Consider the following 23,914-nt stretch of genomic DNA (forward strand, 5'->3'; position numbering starts at 1 on the left):
TAGCAACCTTAAAAGATATCCTATGCGTGCACTACCCGACCCTTCCTTGTGGCCCTGAGGTATTTAGGACCTCTAATTTGGGTAGTTCTAGACTATCCTAAGGTACTTAAAGGAGAAAAATCTAGGCGACAACCAAAACAATTTGGACTGGACCAAATATGGAACAATTAAAGGCTCAAGGTTTACCTCTACAAATAGAGCAAACAAGTGCATGTCTTAAACATAGTTTCGGGTATTTAAAAGAAGCCCTAGAATAAGACATCTAGGTGAGCAGAGAATATGCAGTATTGAGTTTGGGCCAAAGTGTCAAAGACCTATTCAGTTTGCCTACTGATTTTAGACCTGTTGAAAATGAGCAGTCACAAATAACAAAGCATAACTTTACAGTTTGCAGGATTTTTAATTGCCCTATAGGCTTGCCTAGGCGTGTAGTAGTGATGTCCTATGAGCATGATATCTAATCATTAATAAAGAATGCAGTAAACAATTTCAAAGCGGTCAATTTGGATCCTATAGGCATGCTTTCTAGTGATATTAATTAACATAACGTTGAAGACTATTAAAGAAATGAGTAGGTTAGTTAATCAAACTGATTCAAAATCTACAGGCATGAGTTCTAATTAAACTGATTTTTTTGATCTAATTAAAACCAATTTTAGATCCAATAGGCATGATTTCTATAATTAAAGCTGATTTTAGATCCTATAGGCATGACTTCTAATTATGTAACGTAAAGCAAGTAGAATTTATTTGAACCAAAGCAAAATCCTATAGGCAGGTCGTCTAACACAGTACATGTTTCAACCAAAAGGAACCCTATAGCCATGTTATCTAACAAAACACATTTGAACCAAAAATAAAACCTATAGGCATGTTATCTAACGAAGCATATTTGAGCCAAAGTAAAACCTATAGGCGTGTTATCTACCCAACTTTACCCACAGTATACAACTACCATCCCTTTTCACTAGTCACCCCAATATATGTTTATAATTAATTATTATAGACCAAGGATTGAATAAATTACATAAATAGAACAGAAATTAAACTATAGGGAGCCTGAAGTAGGCCCAAAGCAAATCCTGATATACCCGACCTTCAGTAGTCTGAAATGCCCAAAGTTTCATAGTCAATTTCATGTCTAGGTGTGTTAGAGTTCCCTAAGGACCTCAAGGATCCCGGGCAGTGCTCACACCCAGACCTTCCTCAAATAAGGACTGATTTATGTGCAGTGTGGAAGTGTCAGCCCTGGTATGCCAGAGTTTAGAGAGATCTCAGGGACCTCTAAGCAGTACACATACTAGAGGCACAAAACTTAATAACCTAAGAATAAGTGAGAGTGTTTGGCATGATTTGAATGAGTTTGGTAAACAGTATAAAGACGGGTCTTAGGAGCGAAAAGATTTTTTGAAAGTCAGTACCAATTTAGAGATAAAAGTAGTTTGAGAAAAGTATGAAAAATAATTTTGCAATCAGAACACAAGTCACAGAACAAACAACTTCAGAAAATACTTTGGCAAGCAGTTTCCACACAAGGAAATAGGGGCTGGGGACACATAGAATACACCTTAATGGAGCATATAAACAACATGGTGCATAGAGCTCTCAAGGGGTTTTACAGAACTAATAGGTTAGTCATTGAAACATGAAGCAAAGATCACAACAGACACATGTTGAGAGCATATAAACAACACAACTAGAATTGCACTAGAGAGACTAGATAACTTAGCAAGAGTAAGATAGAACATGCAAGGACTTAAATGGACATGCTAGGCAAGTATTAACAAGTGTAGGCATGTTAATTACACAAAAGCAAAGTTTAGGCATACTAGATAAACAGTAGTCAGGAAAACAGGCTAGTCACATGTGGAATAAGACAGTGTAAGACATGTTAAATAAGATAGTAAACAAGTAAGTAAAGTGAAGACATGCTAATCATATATTTGAATAAGGCAGTATTTGGAATGCTATGTAAGCAGTAAACAGAAGTAGGAATGAACTCAGGTCAGATGAACTAAAACAGTAAATAAACACATAGTTTTAGATTCTTAAATTTAATCAGAAGCATACCAGTTAGAGAAAGAAAACACAAGATGTAAGACAAGTGTTGTGTAATTTCTAGCCTCGGCTTGTAGCCAGCTTGACTAACAAAGATCACGAGCAGTAGAAAGAACAAAGAGCTTTTTTAAAGGGTAAAGTAGGGGTGGATGAACTAATGTTCGTGTCCTAGAAGTGAGAATAGGGTAGAATATATATAGTAGTTAAGAGCAAGAAGAATATGGTAAAGGAAATCAACCATTCAGCAATTAAGGAAGCCACAGAATCAATTACACACCAATTAGTGTAATTTTTCTTTAATTAAGGGTAATTACCCAACAGTAAAGGCAGAATACATTTAAGGAAAGAAAATCAAGTGAGCAATTAGGGGTAGATAGACAGAAGTTGAATTAAGAAAATAATAGTGAAGAATCAATAAAATATCACAGTTAATCGAATAAGGTAAGAAAACTAATCAAGGTCGTAAATAAAGTAAATAATCAAGAATCAGCACATAATTTTGACAGAGCCAATCAGTGAATCAGAAATTCAAATAGTACTAATTTAAGGGCGAAAATATAGGTTTTCCACAAATAGACAAGTAGGCTAAAATAGAATCTCACAAATGTACATAAATTAGCCGAGAAATCGAATCAAAAACCCTAATAGAGATGAACTGGGGTAAAAATCACAAGACATTGAATTAGACTAATGGGGAAATCATGAATGTCAAAGCACAGAACGAACAACGTAATAAGTAGCACGGAAAGACTCAGAATCGAAGCAAAAACATAAGAAAATTAGGGCTTTAGCATAAGCTAGTTAGGGTTAAAACAAACTCTTCGAAATCAGTCAAAAACACATAAAAATAGAAGATTAAACACTTGAAGTTAGCAAAACGTTTTGAAGAAAAGGATTTTTAGGAAACCCTAGTTTGTGGGGAAAAAATGGAAAGACACTCGTAAAACCAGAAGATTTTCATAAAACTGGTGAAATAAGTTCAATCCATCTCAAATCTGTACAGATCTGAGAAGTTCAAAGGAAGAAATTAGGGTTTTGAGGAAAGCAACATAGAGATGAACAAGTAAGCTTAGAAATCCATAGGTTTAAGGTGAAATTGGAAGATCTTACTCGAAATCAACCCAGAATGGCCTGAAACAGGCGAGCAAGAATCAAAGGCGTAAGCAGACTAACCCTAGTCCCTTGAGGACCCTCTAAACGGCGATACCAGCATAGGAGAGGACATTAGAGGCATGGGGTAGTGAGAAGCCACCATGAACGGCAATAGATGAGTGACAGTGAGGGTGAATTAGGGTTAGAGTCAGAGAGAATTTGAGAGATGAGTGTATTGGAAAAAATCAAGTTAATATATCGAATGAATTATGCGCTGACATGTCATGACATGTGGGCCAGTAAAGGAATGACAGTTGGCAAAGAATGGATGAAGAGGCACAAGCTTTAACAGACACGAGCAAAGATCCAAGAAAAGCAAAAGGAATAGGTGCTCGAACCTCTTGGTAATTTGAAGAGGCACCGGAAGAATGAACCTAAATAGCAAAAGAGTATAGATACGTATTATTGGTAGTTAATGAGCATTAATTACGGAAAATATTATAGAATCTTTATTGAAACAGTTACGATTGCCTGTTATAACGTTACATTAAATGTCATTAGTTATCCATAATGACTCCATTATGGAAGGAGAGAAACGTATTACTTAGAAATAGCTATAAAAAGTGAGGAATGAACATTTGTAAGGACACGAAATACTATTGGAATATACTGATTTACTTTGCTTTCTATTCAGCTATTATTTGCACCATTTATTCCTATTTCTGTTTGATTATCAGTAACCCGAGTTCTTCTAAAAACAAGGTTTGACTTTTTGGTTAAACAAATTGGTTCCGTTACTGGGAATCTGATAATCATCTGCTTTCCAAATTGACTCTTTTATAAAAAATAATCATGTCGAATGTCAACGACAATAATCAACACAATTTACCACTCCAAGAAGATCCACAACATCAACTGAACGAACAAGATGATAGAACCCCACCTCCTTCACCACAACATTCTTAGTGGAAATCACGAGAGGGGACTCCAAACAGATCTGAATCGAATGAAAATGATAGACTTACAAATGAACAAGCTATCAATAAAGCTTTTAAAAAGCTAATCGCTCAACAGGTCAACAATACTCTCCAGGCTTTTACCAGCCAGTTGACGGTTGCACCGCAACTCCAACTCCAAATAACAACACTTTGGAAAACCCTCGTTCTAGACTCGTTAATTCAGGTAGTGGCGAAACTCCCAGCGAGTCTCGTGAGGGAGAACCAGGTAACACAGTTAATTCTGATTTACAAAATTTAGTGTTCACTTTGCAGAAATAGCTCAAGGAGCAGAGCGACCGCATAGAGCAAACACCTGGAGTACCACCTGTAATCAAGGGAATAGATATGGACAAATATTCACAACAACCTTGGAAGCCAAGTGACGCTCCTCTACCAATTCCGAAGAAATTCAAGATGCCCGATATTCCAAAATACGATGGAACAACCGACCCACGAGACCACATAACTGCATTCACCACTAGTGTAAAGGGCAATGACTTGACCAAGCAAGAAATTGAATCAGTATTGGTCAAAAAATTCGGAGAAACACTCACTAAGGGAGCGTTAACATGGTCCTCTCTCTTACCCAAAAATTCTATAGATTCTTTTGCTGAGCTTGCAGATTCATTCATCAAAGCGCACTAGGGAGCTCAAAAAGTTGAGAAAAGAATGGAGGATATTTTCAAAATAAAGCAAGGAGATTCGAAGCTGCTCAGAGAATTCGTAGATAGATTCCAAAATGAAAGGATGATGTTACCACGCGTACCTGATAACTTGGAGGCTATGGCATTTACTAATAATCTAAATGAGAAAAGTTCGGAAGCCACGAGACGACTCAAGGAAAGTCTACGTGAATTTCCAACAACAACTTGGAATGATGTTTACAACAGATACAGCACGAAGCTGTGGATAGAAGAAGATACCATCACTCAGTCTCGAAAAGAGGAAAGGGTAAGTTTAAGACGTGCTAAAACTGAAAAAAGGTCCGGTAAAATAGGTACGAGCCCGACATGGGACCAGCAGAAAGAGACTCGCGTTCAAAGCAGGATAACTCAAGGTATGATCATAGATCGAGAGATAGAGAGCCAGGTTCATCATCAAGGTTCGGAAAAAAGCAAAATGCGCGAGAAACGCGAGATGATGATAGAAGCTTGAAGGCGAAGTTTGGCGGTTACAATTTTAATGTTAGCACATTAGAGTTAGTAGCAGTATTAAGAAGCATGGGATATAAGGTGCGATGGCCAAAGGAAATGAGATCAAACCCGAATAGGTGAAATCCTGATTTTTGGTGCGAGTTCCATAATGATCATGGTCACAAAACGGTGGATTGTAGATTGCTGCAAGGTGAAGTTGAACATTTATTGAAACAAGGATATCTAACCGAATTGTTTAGTGAAAAAGGTAAACAAGTGTATATGAAGAATAGGCAGGAGCCCCCTAAACCCCCTTCACCAAAAAGGACGGTTAATGTCATAAGCGGAGGAGACGAAATTAATGGCGTAACATCTACGACAGCCAAGAAGGTCTAAAAAATTACAGTCACACACGGGAAGCGAGTTCGACATGTTTTGGAAGAAGAAAGTATTACATTTGATGATGCAGATGTAAATGGCGTGTTGACCTCACACAATGATGCATTGGTAATATCTTTACTTGTACATGATACTAATGTGAAACGAGTTTTTATTGATCCAGGTAGCTCCGTGAATATCATTCTACTAAGAGCGATAAACGAAATGCAAGCTGAAGATAAGTTGATACCCAAGGCGCACACCTTATCTGGTTTTGACTCATAATAAAAGGGGAGATAATACTCACCACATTCGCAGAAGGAGTTGTCAAAGACACGAAATTCCAGGTGGTAGAGATGGGCATGACTTACAATATGATTCTCAGTAGACCATGGATTCACGAAATGGATGTTGTTCTATCTACCTTGCATCAAGTTATTAAATTCCCTTTATAATGGGGAATACGACAAATTTTGTGGTGACCAACAAGCATCTAGAAGCATTAACTCTGTAGCAGATTCAAGTGCAAAAAATGAAGAAAAATAGCAATCACAGAATCCAGTTGAGGATGTTGCAATACAAGCTCAACTGAGTACGGGCGAACAGATGTAGACTCGAGGCCCGATAACATCCAAGAGCCAGAGGAAAATGAAAACATCAAAATGACGATTGAGGAATTGGAAGCTGTAGTACTATTTGCACCCTGGCCTGAAAGGAAAGTCTACATTGGGGCCAACCTAAGCCAAGAAATGAAAGGTAAGTTGACTGCATTTTTGAAAACTAACGTGGATTGTTTTGCCTGGTCCCATTCCTGACATGACAGGAATACCTCCGGAAGTGATGACCCACAAGTTAAATGAAGATCCATCATATCCACCTGTCAAAGAAAAGAAAAGAAAGCAAGGATCTTCCAAAAATCTGGTTATTCAAGATGAGGTACAAAAACTTTTAAAAATTGGGTCCATCCGCGAGGTAAAATATCCAAATTGGTTAGCTAATACTGTAATAGTACCTAAAAAGAATGGTAAGTGGTGAGTTTGTGTAGATTATACTGACCTAAACAAAGCTTGTCCTAAATATTCTTTTCCATTACCGCATATAGATCAACTAATTAATGCCACTGCAGGACATGAATTGTTAAGTTTTTAGATGCATATTCAGGGTATAATCAAATAAAAATGAATCCCATATATGAGGAAAAGATTTCATTTATAACAGATAGGGGGACTTACTGTTACAAAGTAATACCATTTGGTCTCAAGAACGCTGGAGCCACATACCAAAGGTTGGTGACCAAAATGTTTCAAGAACATTTAGGGAAAACCATGGAAGTCTATATAGATGATATGTTGGTCAAGTCATAACAAGCAGGGGATCATATCCAACACTTGTCTGACACATTTTAGATTCTCCATAAATTTAACATGAAGTTAAACCCTGAGAAATGTGCATTTGGAATTTCATCAGGTAAGTTCTTGGGATTTCTTGTTTCTAACCGTGACATTGAAGTAAATCCCGTGCAGATTAAAGCTATTGAGGAAATTCCTGATACACCGACAAGTAAAAATGAAGTATAGAGACTGACGGGAAGAATAGCAGCTTTGGGAAGATTTATTTCCAAATCATCAGAAAAATGCTTCAAGTTCTTTTCAGCTCTAAAAAAGCAGGTTCAGTTCGAATGGTTTGAGAAATGTTAACAAGCGCTTAAAAATTTGAAAGTATACTTGTCAAATCCACCGTTGTTTGCAAAACCAAAAGATGGGGAGAAACTACTCATCTACCTTGCTGTTTCAGAAGTAGCGGTGAGTGATGTGTTAGTTCGTGAAGACCAAGGTAAATAATCTTCAATTTATTATGTTAGCAAGTAATTATTAGATGTTGAAACTCGGTATCCTTATCTAGAAAAACTTGTACTTGCATTAATTATGGCATCCATGAAATTAAGACCTTATTTTCAATGTCATCCCATCTCTGTAGTAACTACTTACCCCCTACGTAATATATTACATAAACAAGAGTTATCAGGTAGATTAGCCAAGTGGGCCATAGAGCTACGTGAATATGACATTACGTATCAACCTAGAACTGCAATAAAGTCACAGGTGTTAGCAGATTTTGTGGCAGATTTTAGCCAGGGGATACAACTAGAAGCAGAAAAAGAACTACAGGTATTTAATGGCTCTAATCCAGGAACTTAGACTTTATTTACTGATGGTTCATCAAATGTGAAAGGGGCAGGTCTAGGTATTGTTTTGGTACCACCTACGGGAGAAACCATACAACAAGCCATAAAATGTCACCCTATTACTAACAATGAGGCAGAGTATGAAGCTGTGATTGTAGGTTTAGAACTGGCACGAGAGCTTGGCATAGAACTGGTCGTAATCAAAAGTGATTCACAACTCGTAGTTAACCAAATGATGGGGACTTATACAACCAGAGAGGCAAGAATGCAGCAATACCTGGAAAAGGCACGTGATCTGGTTAGGCAATTCCAAACCTGGAAAGTCGTGCAGATACCAAGAGAGGAAAATGCCGAGGCAGACGCCCTAACTAATCTTGCATCTGCTGCAGAAGTAACAAATGACGAAAATGCTTATGTAATTCATTTATTTCATTAAGTACTTGAACAAGACAAAAACGAGGTAAATTTCAATAATTTAACTTGGGATTGGAGGAACGAGATTGTCACTTTTTGCAGTATGGAATTTTACCTGAAGATAAGAAAAAGGCTCAAGCACTACGCAAAAAAACTGCTCGATACTGTTTAAAACAAGACAATCTTTATCGTAAAATATTCGATGGTCCTCTAGCAAGATGCCTCGGACCTTCTCAAATAGAGTATGTGATGAGAGAAATACACGAGGGACATTGTGGAAATCGCGCGGGAGGAAGATCTTTAGTAAAAACCATGATTAGAGCTGGCTATTATTGGCCAAAAATGGAGGAAGACGCGGAAAGCTTTGTAGCTAAATGTGACAAGTGCCAAAGATACGGTAACAACATGCATCGACCTGCTGAATTATTACATTCGGTTATTGCACCGTGGCCTTTTATGAAATGGGGGATGGATATCGTGGGTCCACTACCCCAAGCCAAAGGCAAGGTAAGATTTTTGTTGGTACTCACTGATTACTTTACTAAGTGGGTAGAAGCAGGAGATTTTAAATAGGTACGAGAAAAAGAGGTCAGAGATTTCATTTGGCGAAATATCATATGCCGATTCGGCATACCAAAGAAAATCATATGTGATAACGGCCCGCAATTTATAGGCACGCAAATCACAAATTTTTTTAGAGTTGGCAAATTAAAAGGATTACTTCAACGCCTTACCACCCGGTGGGTAATGGACAAGTTGAATCAATGAATAAAGTCATTATCAATAATTTGAAGAAAAGGTTGGAGGAATCTAAAGGCAATTGGCCAGAGGTGTTACTTGGAGTCTTGTGGGCTTATCGAACAACCGCAAAATAAGTACGGGGGAAACACTGTTCTCACTTATATACGGAGCTGAAGCCTTAATTCCAGTCGAGATAGGGGAACCAAGCACGAGATATACACAAGCAACCGAGGAGTCAAATGAAGAAGAAATGCGTGTAAACCTGGATTTACTTGAAGAAAGGAGGGAAGCTGAATTAATAAGGATGACAGCGCAAAAATAAGTTATGGAACGATACTATAACCGGAAAGCTTGTCTCAGATACTTCAAGATTGGAGATTTCGTACTCAAGAAAGTTTTTCAATCAATGAGGGCAGATAATGCAGGAAAGTTAAGTCCAACTTGGGAAGGACCTTATAAGATTCACGGTATCGCAGGAAAAGGAGCATACGAACTGGAAATAATGGATGACAAGATTCTACCTTCAAATTGGAATGCTATTCATCTGAAGAGATATTATTTCTAAGGAAAGGAAATACCCACGGGCAGGTACCCTCATTTTAAACTTTTATTTTTGAATTGTTAAAATTTTACTAACGATTTTAGATGATAGGCAAAAAGCTAGCCCACACTAAATGATGAATTACGACCTGAAAAGACACGTGGAAAGAACATAATTCCTGGTCTAGGGTTACAACTATTCTGATAGAAATCTAAATGGGTTAAGCAGTCTTCATCTAAAATCATACCTCCGAGTCCCGTATGTTTTTCCTTTTCAGGAAAAGCACCGCATGGAAGGAATAATCAAGTGCTCGAGATTTCATACTTCAAAGCTCAAACACTTGGGGGACTATATAATATACATATGATATATGTATAAAGAAGGCAAAGAAGACTGAAAACAATTAAAGTTCAAGTCAAGCCCAAAAGTCTACTCATCAAATGCATCAAGTTCAGAGTAAAGTCACTAGCCAATAACACAAGCCAGTCAAAAACTTTCATATAGATTTCAAAATCTTATGATGTCTAGGTTAAAGGCAGTATTTAGCCATGAGTTATAAAAAACCCTTGGATTTTATTTTCTTTTTTGCAAATCTATTGTAAAGAAAACAATTGTGAAAAAGTTATAGAAGATATTTAATACATGTAAGATGTTATTTAAACTTGACAAAGTTCAAATGAAAACTTTATCAAAGTTATTTCAAGAAACATGTGTGTTCCTATTTCTTTTTTCATATATTTACACCATTATGAAGTTGAGACGTCTTCTTCATTAAGTGTCGTATATAAAAGGGCCCTCTTTTATAATTTCATGTTTGATTCAAAGAATATGAAGCCAGCAAATCATTTTATAAAAAAAATTCAAAAAGGGTAAGACGAAAACCAGCGAATTAAAAAGTAAGACCTTGAATTTATATAATGAAACAAGGCAAAAAGAGTAAAACAGAAACTCAAGATAATTAAGTTGAAACGAAAACTTCATAATATTAAGTTTAGATTAAGTATGAACTTAGTCATAAATTGATTATCATTTTTACAAAATGCCCCGAAAAGGTCTGGGGACTTGTCATTTCCAAAAAACTCCAAATGGGACCAGGGGTAAAACCACATTCCACCAAGATTAAAAAAAAAGGAGTCAAACTTCATAAACTTTCATTGGGGAGCAGAAGAAGAGTCTAAAGCATCATCATCAACTGGCTCGATTTGATTTGAAGAAGCTGGGACATCTACTGCGCCTACATTAGCTTCAATATGCTCAAGAGTATCAGCCATAGGAGAAGAAAAACTTTGTTTTTGCTGAGTTTTCTCAATGATTTCCTTTATCTTAGCCAACTCAGCATCCAAATTAAAACCTTCTTGGCTAGCCTCTACTAGGGTATCATGGCGTGTATTTAAGATAGCCCAACTCACTTCAATAGTAGTTTTGTCCTCGAGAGCTTCATAATCCTTCTCCCATTGGTAAATCTCATTTTTAAGTTCACCCTTATCGGCCAAAGAAGCATCATAAGAGGATTGCAAAGGGGCAAGTGAACTTTCCAAAAATCTAACCTTATCAGAAGATACACGAAGATCCTCTTGGGTCTGGGTCTGGGTCTGAACAAGTTCACCTGCATAAACTTCTTTTTCGTTCAGCAAAGCCCTCAATCCTCTAATCTCTTCACTAGCCTTGGAGAGTTGCTCGAAAAAAGATGTTTCAAGGAGATTTTTATCCTTGCTTGCCTGATTGGAAGAGGCCTTCTCAACTGCTAACTCTGATGCCATGACTCTTAGCTGCTGCTCTAAGGTACACTTGCTTTCTTCAAGAACTTCCATCTCAAGTTGTAGACTTTCGTATTGCTCTTTCCAATTGTCTACCTCAATTTGATAATCAAGCATTAACTGCTTCGTATGAGAAACCCTTTTCATCATCTCTGTGCCAATAAGATTGATCTAAAAAGAAGAAAGGGGTAAGAACCTTAGTATAAAGAAAAAAGAATAGAATAAAGTGTAAACAGGAGCAAATACCTTCAGGGACGATGGCACTATATCATTCATCCAAGTCAAATAGTTGTGACTCTCAAGCTTGGACTTTTCGACTAGACCGATTAAAGGTTTCAACCATACGTCAGACTGACCTAACTTTTTAAAAAAATTACCATCGGCAGGGACCTCAATGGTTATCTGCTTCATCGCTCCACTTCTACTCGAAGAACAAGCCTCAGTATGAGGGATTGTAGTAGTAGGAACTATAGAGGAAGTCATAACAGCTTGGAGTGGAACATGAACAGTAGCAGTAACAACTGGCAAAGAATGTACCATAGGAACAGGCATGGTAAATGGGGCAAAGGGTACTTCATCAGAAACTAAATCCAAATTCTCACTATCAAACCCACGAGAAAAAAGCTAATCATCAGAGTCACGAGCTATCTCAAAAGTATCATCATCAGAGCTTACCAAGGTAGCTTTAACATGCTCGGTTATGGGAACAGAACAGGAAGGAGTCGCTTTATCATCTGAAAAGACGCATCTTCTGGCCCTGCGGCCTTTTAACTAAGGAACTTCCATCATGTTCCTCCTCCTCCTCAGAATCCTGATTTGCATCAGCCTTCCTTTTCAATGAAGAACTCAAGATTATCTCTTGTGCTCTTTCCAAATAAACTCTAGAAGCCGCAAATGGTTCAGCACTTACACCACGTATGGGAAAACCTGATAAAAAGAAGGGTCAAATAAATTCTAAGGGAAAGATAAAAAAATGAGAAGGAGGGGGTTAAAGCATTTACCCTGAGTTTTAACCTTCCAAACAAACCTATGTGAAAATTTTTTCTAAGATTTCACTTCCGTCGGAGCAACAGTCAATAAATTCTCTACCCAACCACGGAAATTGGGAATCTCGTCAATAGTTCCCATGGTTGCTGGGAAAAAAAGGAAAAGTTAAACAAACCGCGGGAAAAATAAACCCTTTCAAATAAAAGAAAAAAAGGGAAAATTGCAAAAGTAAAACTTATGTGCAAAATTCCACTTTTCAGGGAATGGTACATTTTCTTCACCTACTAAACCAACAGTAGGGGCAACAACAAATCTGGTATACCAGCCACGGTCCTTGTCATCCTCAGGACTAACTAGCACCCTCTTACTTCTCGCCACTACAGTGAAGATCCCATGTCGGAAAAGCTTGGGGGAGTAGAGATGGATCAAATGGAAAAAAGTAAAAGGAAAATTAGCCAACCTGGTTAAGTGCCTTAAACAAGCAACATCCCTCCACAATGGGACCAATTTGTCCTAGACAAACGTTGAAAAAACGACAAAACTCAATGATAACAAGATCAATGGGGGGTTTAAAATTCAGCGTGAAGGGGTATGTATACACAAACGAAATTTGGTTTACATTAGGAATTATAATAGGGAAATCAAATCTCCAATGGCAATCCCTATGAACAACAGAGATCAAACCTTCGGTGATTTGATAAGGGTAAACATCAGCACGATCTAAAGATGACATAGAAGAAACTTGGTTTCTAATCGATTCTCTATCAGTGTAAAAAGATAGTTCAGCAGGGACAATTTCATCTACTAAAGGCTCACGAACGGGTTCATTAGAGTCTTTACTTCTAGATGAAGGTCTATGGGAAAGAGAACCCCTAGTTCTAGAAGGAGGAGTAGAACTCACTGGAGGTAAAGAAACACCCCGTATAGATGAAGACCCTAAACTACGCAATCTTCCTCCTCTTCTGCTTCTAACAGGAGCAAGAGAAAGTTCATCAACAATGGACACTCTTCGAGGATTAGGGTTTGAAGAAGACATAGCTGTACGAGGAAGAAGAAAACAAGAGTGAATATTCTAAGATATGTAACTTTTTATGAGAAAGAGAAATACAAAAGCTATATTTATACTCAGAAGCAACCGTCAAAGAAAAATGTATAATGATGGAAATGTCATAATGGAAACTGTCGCTTCGTAATTGGTGAAGCCGCAAAAAAGCCCTAAAAGATGTTGAAGAGTTGCAGAACCAATCGGAAGATGACACACATCACGAGCATTAAATGGAAGTGACAAATGAAGCGTCAGTCCCAAAGAAGGTATAATGACGGCAAAAATTCCCGCTTTAATGAGATCCACTTCCCAAATATTCTATTGATAAATAAATGGCAAGTGGGGGGGACTATCTATATTAGGAAAAATCAAGTTAATATATCGAATTAATTATGTGCTGACATATCATGACACGTGGGTCAGTAAAGGAATGACAGTTGGCAAAGAATGGTTGAAGAGACACGAGCTTTAACAGACACGAGCAAAGATCCAAGAAAACCAAAAGGAATAGGTGCTCGAACCTCTTGGTAATTTGAAGAGGCGCCGGAAGAATGAACCTAAATAACAAAAGAGTATAGATACGTATTATTAGTAGTTAATAAGCATTAATTACGGAAAACGTTATAGAATCTGTCTTGAAATAGTTACGATTGCCAATTATAACGTTACATTAAATGTCATTAATTATCTATAATTGAGTTATTATGGAAGGAGAGAAACGTATTACTTAGAAATAACTATAAAAGGTGAGGAATGAACATTTGTAAGGACACGAAATAATATTGAAATATACTGATTTACTTTGCTTTATATTCAGCTATTATTTGCACCATTTATTCCTATTTCTGTTTGATTATCAGTAACCCGAGTTCTTCTAAAAACAAGCTTTGACCAAAATCCTTATTTTTTGGTTAAACAACGAGGGAACGAACGGACGGCAGAAATGAGAGCTAATGAGAGGGTTTAGGGGGTCGTTTGAGTTAATATGGTAAGTTTAATCGTGGACCATTGATCAAAATGATCAACAACCACGATTAAACGGGGCTATTGGGTCGGGGCATGCAGATTAGGCCTAAGGGAGCTTTGCGTTGCTTTTATAAGGGTATTTGGGTTGGTCAATTAGGCTGAAATTGAAATTAAACAAGGCTATTTGTTAAATACCCCAAATAAATTGACTAAAATAATTACTAATTATAAAAAATGATTTTCATGCATAGGAATGTTTTAAAATAGTTATTTAACAATTTTAAAAATACAATCGACTAATTTCTGGTAAAATCATACAAAAACGTATGCATGGGCTATAATTATAAAGTTATTGCAATTATAACCAAAAGGTGCCAATTTGGCCATTTATAAAATAATTTTGGACTTAATAAGACCATAAATATTAATATTAAATCAAGAAATAGTTTAAAAATATTTGTGATGCAATTTCGTAATTATTTATATGAATAAATATTGAGATAAATTAATTAAAAATGTAAAAATTATGGAAAAAAACCAATTGATGCTAATACGTAGTTTTAAAAGGTATATATGTATTTTAAAATATTATAGGGGAAAATTGGGTATCAACATATACATGTACATGAAAGTGATAATACACAGAGAAATTTTCAGAATTCATTCTTCAAATTCGTTCAATAGGAATACTAACTACATCATGCACCATCATTGAAAGGTCGGGATATTTTCTAAAATGGTCCTTCGAATACATGGCAACATCCATCTCTTGAAACTTCTAAAGATCAAGTTTTGGTTCCTCTTAGTAAAGATCCAATTCTGACTTTCCATCTCTAGAGGCAGTATACCTTTTATTTTTTTATATATTTTAAATAAATATTTTATTAGGCCCGCGGGCCATCCCGGCCCAACCTCAGTCAAGCCTCATGGGTCACGGGCTTACTCGGGCCCGGGCTTAAAAGCCTCGTTTTTAAATGGGCTCCAAAAATTCTAGCCCAACTCTGCTAAATCACGAGTTGGGCTGGGCTGGCCCATATTGATGGCTATAAATATCACTATATATTAACTTGAGATATCTCAATCGTCTACCAATATTTCCATTTTAAAATTTAAAGAGTAAGATAATGAAATATTATGAATATATATTATTTGTGTAATTCCTACGTATGTGAAAATATAGATACATCTGCATTCACCAGCAAAATCCAAGCTCATACATGGAGTACTAGAAGTATGGGAAGGCATTGTCGAAACACCATATTGTTTGGGGATATGATAAAGAGAAAAATAGAATAAATGTGGTTTGAGGCACAGGCGGCTCAACATATTTGGTGAACTTGCCAACTGTAATAAGGGGCCTTAATTATAATAGTTTTTCAAAAATATTCATATATAATTTTATTTAAAGCTTATTGGTTGAAACATTTGTAAATTCTTAATTTTCTTGAGTATCTATGTTAGATTTTTCACTAACTACTTTTTGAATTTTATCATCTAACTCAACTAGAATAGTAATTTGTTTATTTAAAGAATTCATATTTTCTGGATTAATTTTTTTATTGTTTGTAAAAAAGTTATTTAGAGCTCCTACTCGAGGTTGTATAGACTTTCATTTTTTTTACAGTACAACTCTACCCAGAATTTAGTGTCACAATGTCACGGACCATCTATGAATACTACAAATAAAGTCTGAATAGAAATACACAAATCTGTCTCTAAATAAGTAAAAAAATAAAAAGAAAATGATAGAAGGAGATGCCAAGGCTTGCAGACGCTTGCAGGACTACCTCGGGTCGCCTAAATGGACTGAAGGCAGCCTCCTCACTGCGGTCCAAAAGCTGCAGCATCGGGATCTGCAAACAGTGTAAAGTGTAGTATAAGCACAACCGACTGTTGATACCCAATTTTTTCCTATATTTTTTAATATACAAAATACCTTCAAAGTAGCATATATATGCATATATAAGTATGTCCAAATATTTTATTATTTTTCCATAATTTTAAAGGTTTTTTAAATCAATTTATTTCTCTCTTTTATCCATAAAAACCCAATAAATATTTTTAAAATTATTATTTTGATAATTCATTTATTGGAATTTTATATTTATGCTAAAATATAGCTAAGGTAATTTTTGCATATTTTTTACAAATTTATTTAGTGTTTTTTTTAGCTAAATTGTATATAATTTTAATATTAGCCCTTTTAAGATTCAATTATGTTTTATATTAATAAATTTAAGTCCTGTATTTTTAAACTATTAATTATATGTTATAAATCATGTTAGTGCTTTCAATTTATTTACGGAAATTAATTTACTATTTTTATAATTTTAAAAGGGAAAAATTGGCTATTTAAATAATAGCCCAATTACATTTCAATTTTACCCTAAATCTGACCCCAAATTAAACTCAATTTCTCCAGCCCAATTCCCATTCAAACCCGGACCCTAACCCAATTAAACGACACAACCCAGATTCCCTACCTACCCTCTTTAATTCAGGCCGTTAATCATTCAGATCAACGACCAATATGCGCCCTTTCCATTTTTAACCTTAAACGACCCCTTACCCAACCTCATTCTTCACCAAACGCCGCCCTTGAATCCCTCTTCTCTCAATTCTCTCTTAAACTTCACATGAACCCTAGCCGCTGACATCTAATCCTACCCTAATCTACCTCAAGCCCTGCCTAATCTATGGCCTCTCATGGCCATTGGAGATGTGTATTGGCCTCCTATGGCCCCTGGGTATTTATTTCTGGGGTTTCATGGCCAGTCCTCGAAGGAATCTGGTCCAGTCCTTGCCCAACCTTCATCTCTGGTCTTTCTCCGGCCAGCCATGGCCGTTGGAGTCAGATCCTTGACTCTCCTGGTTAGATCGGTAACTTTCAAGGTCTTTCTCACCTTTTCTGGGTTTTCCGAAACTCTAATCTTTAAGATCTTTCAGTTTTCTTCATATCTACCTTAGATCTGTACTTACTATGAATCTCTTAAGTGTTTTCTCGAAGGTTCTTCAACTTTTCTTTCAAAACGACTCTTCATTTTTTTTGACGATTAGGGTTTTCCTTTAAGTTTCAAAAGATCTCTTCTCTGATTTTAATGTTGTTTATGATTTTGCTATGTTTAAAACGATTTGCTCATGTTGTTCTTCTATCTATTTCAGCATGCTAAAAAACCTAGTTCCTCTTAGTCTTATCCGAGTTCTGAAATTGTTTGCCTAAATGTGTGCTTATTTTAAATTCTTTATTTCTGACTCTCTTCTCCTTTTTGACTTATCTGATTTGAGTTCTTTCTATCTCTCAAACTCGACTACAGTCGAAGCCCTAATTTCTTACAAGGGTTTTTTTCTCACTTATTACTGTTGTGAGACCTTTACCTTTTCTGACTCTCTTTACCTGTTATTATGTTCTTTTTCACTGTTGATTCTATGTAGCTACTTGACCTACTTGGCTACTGTGCTTCGAATATTTTTCTTACTACTGAATCCTAGCTTATTTCTGCCAATGTTGTATGTTTTTGTTATCTCTTTTGCTAATGTGTTTGGCCTCGCATGTCTGATGCTTCTGTTCACTCTATTTATATATTGAAGTTTCTTCCTTGTTTGATCTTGATCTTGTGACTGATTACAAAAGTTTTTCTTTTATGAATCCTAATTTCACTTGCCTGTTTAAAATTAATTGATTTATTTCCCTTTACTGTGATGTTTTACCTTACTGAATCCTTTACCAAAATAAGCATATTTTGTACTTAGACTTAATTGTTTACTTCATGCTTTTACTGCCCCCTTATATGGCAATAATCAATCTGTCCCCAAGCTAATTTCTTTCCTTAATTAAACCTGCTACTACTCGTTAAACAGTGATTCCTTAATTAAAGGGCACCCATGAAGTATGGAAAGTGCCAAACATTGGGAACTACCCGGGGAGGAGTTAGGAACAGGAACAAGGAGAAGCGAGAACCACTTAAATGGAGGAATTCACTTGTGTTAATTGATTCTGACTTGTGATTGTTTCCATGTTTGTGTTAAGACTTTACTTATTACCTTACTTTTTACTCGTTTTCAAAGCTATAAATACCATGCACCCCCTCTTCTTTCAGAGACGAACAATTGAGTTCAAGAACACACGCTTACACTCAAAACTTTCTCTCTTTTCTCTACTATTACTTGTGCTACTACTTTGTCTAGCCGACTGAAGGGTAGATAACATGCCGATAGGATCTGTTCAATAAATTCTGCATGTTTTACTTCCACACTTAGACACCATACCTATAGGACCCAAATCAGCCTTTAATATTTAGATACCATGCTTGTAGGAATTAAAATCAGCAATAATAGAGATCATGTCTATAGGATCTGAAACCAGTTTAGTTAAAAAATCAGTTTGACTCGTACTGTTCTGAATCTGTTTAAACAACCTACTCCTTTTATTAACACGGTTTAGAAAGCATGCCTATAGGATCCAAATCGCTCATTTAAAACTGTTTACTGCTCTGTTGCATTCCTAATCGGTAATAGATATCATGCTCATAGGACATCACCAATACACACTTAGGCAAGCCTAGGTAATAATGATAAAATTGAATCCGCCTTTGTTAATTAGCAATTGCTACAACCAGCAGGTAGGCCTGATTCAGACTTCTTATCTGAGTTATGTAATAAATTGGTTTGCTTTAACAATTAAAACACCCTGCCTTAGTACCTTTAAATTATGACCCTAATTGTGTTTAAGTCATGCTATTTATATTCATTGTTTAAGGAGGTATAAATGAGCCTCATAACTGCTTATATGTTTCCCTCTAAATGCAGTCCTACGTGTTTTGTATGTTGCCTAGTCTTTTTGTACCTTTAAACCTAAGAGTCAGCCTAAAATCCTCCCTCTCATAGGAATAGTACTCCTAAATTCCTCCGAGACTGATAGGAATGAGACGGGTAATAGCATGCAATAGAGGTCGAGACCAATTCGCGCTTTAATACCTTAACGGGGTAGGGAAGGGTAGATATGAATATGATGACCGGTGTGCTAATACCACGTGTATCCCCTCTTCTGAGGAGTGTCATACCGGGTATCGCATTGATGTGATCCATATTATAAATAAACCTAGGACCCCACTTTTTTTATTTTTTATATATTCTCAAGTATTTGTAAAATTGTAACTCCTTTTCAAAATTCGCCTTTTAATAATTGTTTTCAAACTCTTATGTGTTCAAACTTAAATCCCCTACTATTTGAGCCTATACTTGCCTATGTTCTAATTGTAGAAAATTCACAAAAATTGTCTGGCCGGGAACCACACTAGTGGATCCTGAGGGGTGTCTAACACCTTCTCCTTAGGATAATTTCAAGCCCTTACCCTATCTCTGGTTATCAAACAAACTTAGAAATGAACCTATAGGTGTCCTAATGCACCTTAAATCATTAAGTGGTGACTCTTCAAATGCAAACCCAGTTCCCAAAAGGAATGAGTTGTCCTATACCCAAAATATCATAAACCTGATTTTCCGATGTGACGAGGGAAAAAGGGGGCGCGACAGCATGACGACTCTGCTGGGGATACTTAGTCTTTTACTACTTCAGATTGTTTTTGTGAATTTGTACCTCCTTATGAGCAATTACTTGTTTAATTCCTTTAAGCATTTAATATCCTTTCCAACTGCAAAACTGACTTATCTTCTTCGTTTCTTTCCTTTATTGATGCTTTAAATTATGAAACTGTTGTATTTATCGCTTTCTTAACGTGCAAATACGTGCCAACATGTTTTAATTATTGCATAATCATGCTCAACATCATACTCCACTTGTGCCAAACAAATACCACAACAACGCTTATAATGAGTGGTTACGCTCTTCCTATATCATTACCCCTTAAATTCGGAAAGGCATATTTGCGGTAAAACTAGTCGATCAGCGGTGCAATCAATAGTTCTGTGCCTTCCCCCTTGAGTTGTCCGCTCAAGGGTACTAGTCTACGACCCCATAGAAACCTTACTTTGTTCAAATTGCGCATGCATCATGGTCAAACCTAGCTGGGTTAGTTATGTTGTCCACATAATGATCCTTTAAGATAGCCTTGTACAAAGTCCCCTGGGTTTCCCTAAACCCAAACGGACATCACTACATTCTGTGCATTTATTTGGAGAATTAAATGCTTCATGCTAATTGTTGGTATTAAATAGTCGAGTCTGGTGGGGGTAAGGGCCTAACCTTATTTGTTTTGTAGAAATATGAGGCACAAAGTCCCTAGATTCGGCATGGTCACCAACATCCACCCAAGATTGCTAAGCTGGTGGAAAGATCTTCACTCTAGTGATCAAACTCTTGTCTGAAAATATCTGGGAAATCTACCATCCCTTCTGGAGATCCAACCTAACAACAAGATCATAGAAGCGACCATACTATTTTGGGATTGTGAAAGGGCCGTATTCCGCATTGGGGACATTGAAATGACACCCTTGCTAGAGGAGATAGGAGGATTGGCCGGTCTAGTATGGGAAACTCCGGGTTTGTTAATGCTTGAGAACCGCAATGGCAGGGGCTTCCTCAAAATGATGGGTCTGAAGAAGAACCCAGAATTGACGTGTCTCAAGGAATCATACATCCCTTTTGACTATTTGTATGAAAGGTACGGTCACAGCAAATCCTATCGTACCTACCCTGACGAGTTCGCCATCACATCTTTGGGGCACATCCATCGAAGGGTTTTCGTCTTCAAGTTTTATTTCCTAGGGCTGATCGTGTTTCCGATGAAGAAAGCAAGAATCCATACCAGGCTGGCAATGGTAAATAAGACCCTAATGGAAGGGATTGGTGGGCAGCCATTCAGCATCGTGCCCATGATCATTGCCGACATATATCGAACCTTAGAGAAGTGTCAACAAGGAGCGAAACATTTCGAAGGCTGGAATTTATTACTTCAACTCTGGCTCATGGAGCATCTCCAAAAGGGTGAATACCGACAAGAGATCCAACAAAGGGATTGGGATGATCACATCGCTTTCCATCATCCAAAGCGAATGAATTACATCCCCAATATGTTCGCTCAGTCTGAGGATGCCAAAGGATGGATGGAGCTATTTGATAATTTGACTGAAGAACAGGTTCAATAGATGTTCGAGTGGTTTTCGGCCGTGGAGTTCCTCGCCCGATCCAGAGATGCACCTTTCCTGATATTGATTGGTCTAAGAGGAACATACCCATACGTCCCTCTCTTAGTTATGAGGCAAAGTGGTAGGAGGCAAGTTATACCCAGGGTCGATAAGATGAGTCATTTCCGGGCTGACTTCTAGAATGATGATAGTCCTTACACGTGCCAAGCTCAGCATATGTGGCACTACAAGATCATAATGGGAAGAGATACCATCGAACCAAACAGGTACCATGCTGGTTATGCTCCATTCTACTCCGGTTGGTTGGAAAACAATCATGATGGTCTGGGCCAGCCAAGGTTTGCTCGAGGTCACAGGATTATAGATGAAAGGGCCGAGGCACAGGTCAAATACAACCAACTACGCAAAAGGATCTGGGAGTATGAAAGCGAACACTGCGAGATACAAGAGTCCAACCAGAAGCTGATTGAGGAATGGAAGGACATGGTTGTTAGTGCCAACAAGCGACTAGGATACTTAGAGCGAGGCATAGTAGAATTGGAGAGAAAGTTTCTCAAAAGGGTCGAAGATTGTCAAAATGATAAAGGGATAGAAGGCGGACACCTAGCTAGAGCATACCTATTGTTAGGACTTCGCGAGTTGGGGAAGCTGTTCGACGGAGCCAAAGATGTCGAATCTGGGGAAGGTCCTTCGGGGACCAAGTAGATAGGAGTTTATCTTTTCGCTTTATAAATTGTAATAAGGCCAATGGCCATTAGTGACTTTTATTTCCTGTTTATTTAGTTTCAATTTGGTATTCGTCTATTTTTATCAATAAAATAGGCATTTAGCATCCTAAGTTCTCCAAATCAATTTGTCGCTAGGCCTACCTCGGGCACAAAGAGGTCACCCAAATTAGGACGCGTTTTACATTCATGCACTATGTATTTAAATATTGCAATACTTTTGTGATCCTCACTAACTTGATTACCTTTTGTTTTATTTTTGTTTTTAATATTCCCCTCCCCAAAGTTTAGTTCGTACACTCTGGCAACATCATCCTATTTCATGAGATCCAGGGGCCCTCCACCCACTCCTCCTCTTAGTCCTGTCAAAAACAAGAATAAAGGCAAGATGGAAGATTTGAACAACGTCAGAAAGGAGAATCCAACTGAACGGGTAGAGGCCACCAATGGCCATGGTACTCAAGCTCCTAAGGAGAATGTATCCCAACTTGAACAAAAACTGTTGAAATTCTAAGAAGAGCTCGATCAGGTTCGGAATCTAGCAAGCCTGTCATTTTCCCTCAGCACCCCAGATATTAATTTCCCCAATACTAAAAACCCTACACCGCCTCAAAATATCCCAAAGCAACAGAATCATCCCGCTCCTCACCATCACACTATTCCACCAAAGACCCAATGCAACACCCACCATACCCCAAACAACACTCCATTACTCATCCCAGAACCCCAAAACTCCACAAACGACCACTTCACACCCACCATAACACCCCTATTTATGTAGAGACCATGCCACACTCCACCCAACCTATCTCAAGCACACCTGAGTCCGATGAAAAGGATCTGCTTATCAGAATCCTGGCTAAGGAACTTAAGAAATTGACTAGCCGGATTCAGGGCATTGAGGAAAGCAAAGGAATCGAGGGGCTGAACTATGAGGACCTCTGTATACAACCTGATATCGAACTGCCAGAGGGTTACAAACCTCCTAAGTTCGAGATGTTTGATGATACGGGTGATTCAAGGGTCCATCTGAGGACATACTGTGATAAGCTGGTTGGAGTAGGAAAGGATGAAAGAATCCGCATGAAGCTATTCATGAGGAGTTTGAAAGGAGATGCGTTGTCCTGGTACATCAGCCAAGATCCAAAGAAGTGGTCAAGCTGGGTAGGCATGGCGTCCGACTTTATAGACAAGTTCAGGTTTAACACAGAGAATATGCCGGATGTGTTAAATATTTAGAATCTAAAGAAGAAGCCTACAGAAACGTTTCGCGAGTATGCTTCTCGCTGGAGGTCCGAAGCTGCTAAAGTCAAAACTGCCTTAGAAGAGGAACAAATGAACAAATTTTTTGTCCAGGCCCAAGACCCACAATACTATGAACGACTAATGATGATTGAAAGCCACAAATTTTCTAAAATTATCAAACTGGGTGAAAGAATTGAAGAGGGTATCAGAAGCGGTATGGTTACGAACATCGAGGCCTTGCAATCTACAAATAAGGCCTTACAGTCCGGTGGTGTGTCCAAGAAGAGGGACGTAGGGGCCGTGATGGTTGCACAAAGGACCAAATCTCCCCTCAAATACCAAACTTACCCAACACCTCCACTCACATATCAGCCAACTCTGAACTACCAAGCACCCTCACCACCAACTTATCAATCACCTCCACCTCCCACATATCAACCTATTTCACCCAGATACTCCCAACCCGTTCATGTTTACCAAACCTATAATCCTCAACCATCCCACTATCAATCACCTCCTGCACGTCAAAACTTCCCTAGACCCCG

The sequence above is a fragment of the Nicotiana sylvestris genome, chromosome 6 (assembly GCF_000393655.2).
Source record: "Nicotiana sylvestris chromosome 6, ASM39365v2, whole genome shotgun sequence".
In the NCBI taxonomy this organism is placed as follows: Eukaryota; Viridiplantae; Streptophyta; class Magnoliopsida; order Solanales; family Solanaceae; genus Nicotiana; species Nicotiana sylvestris.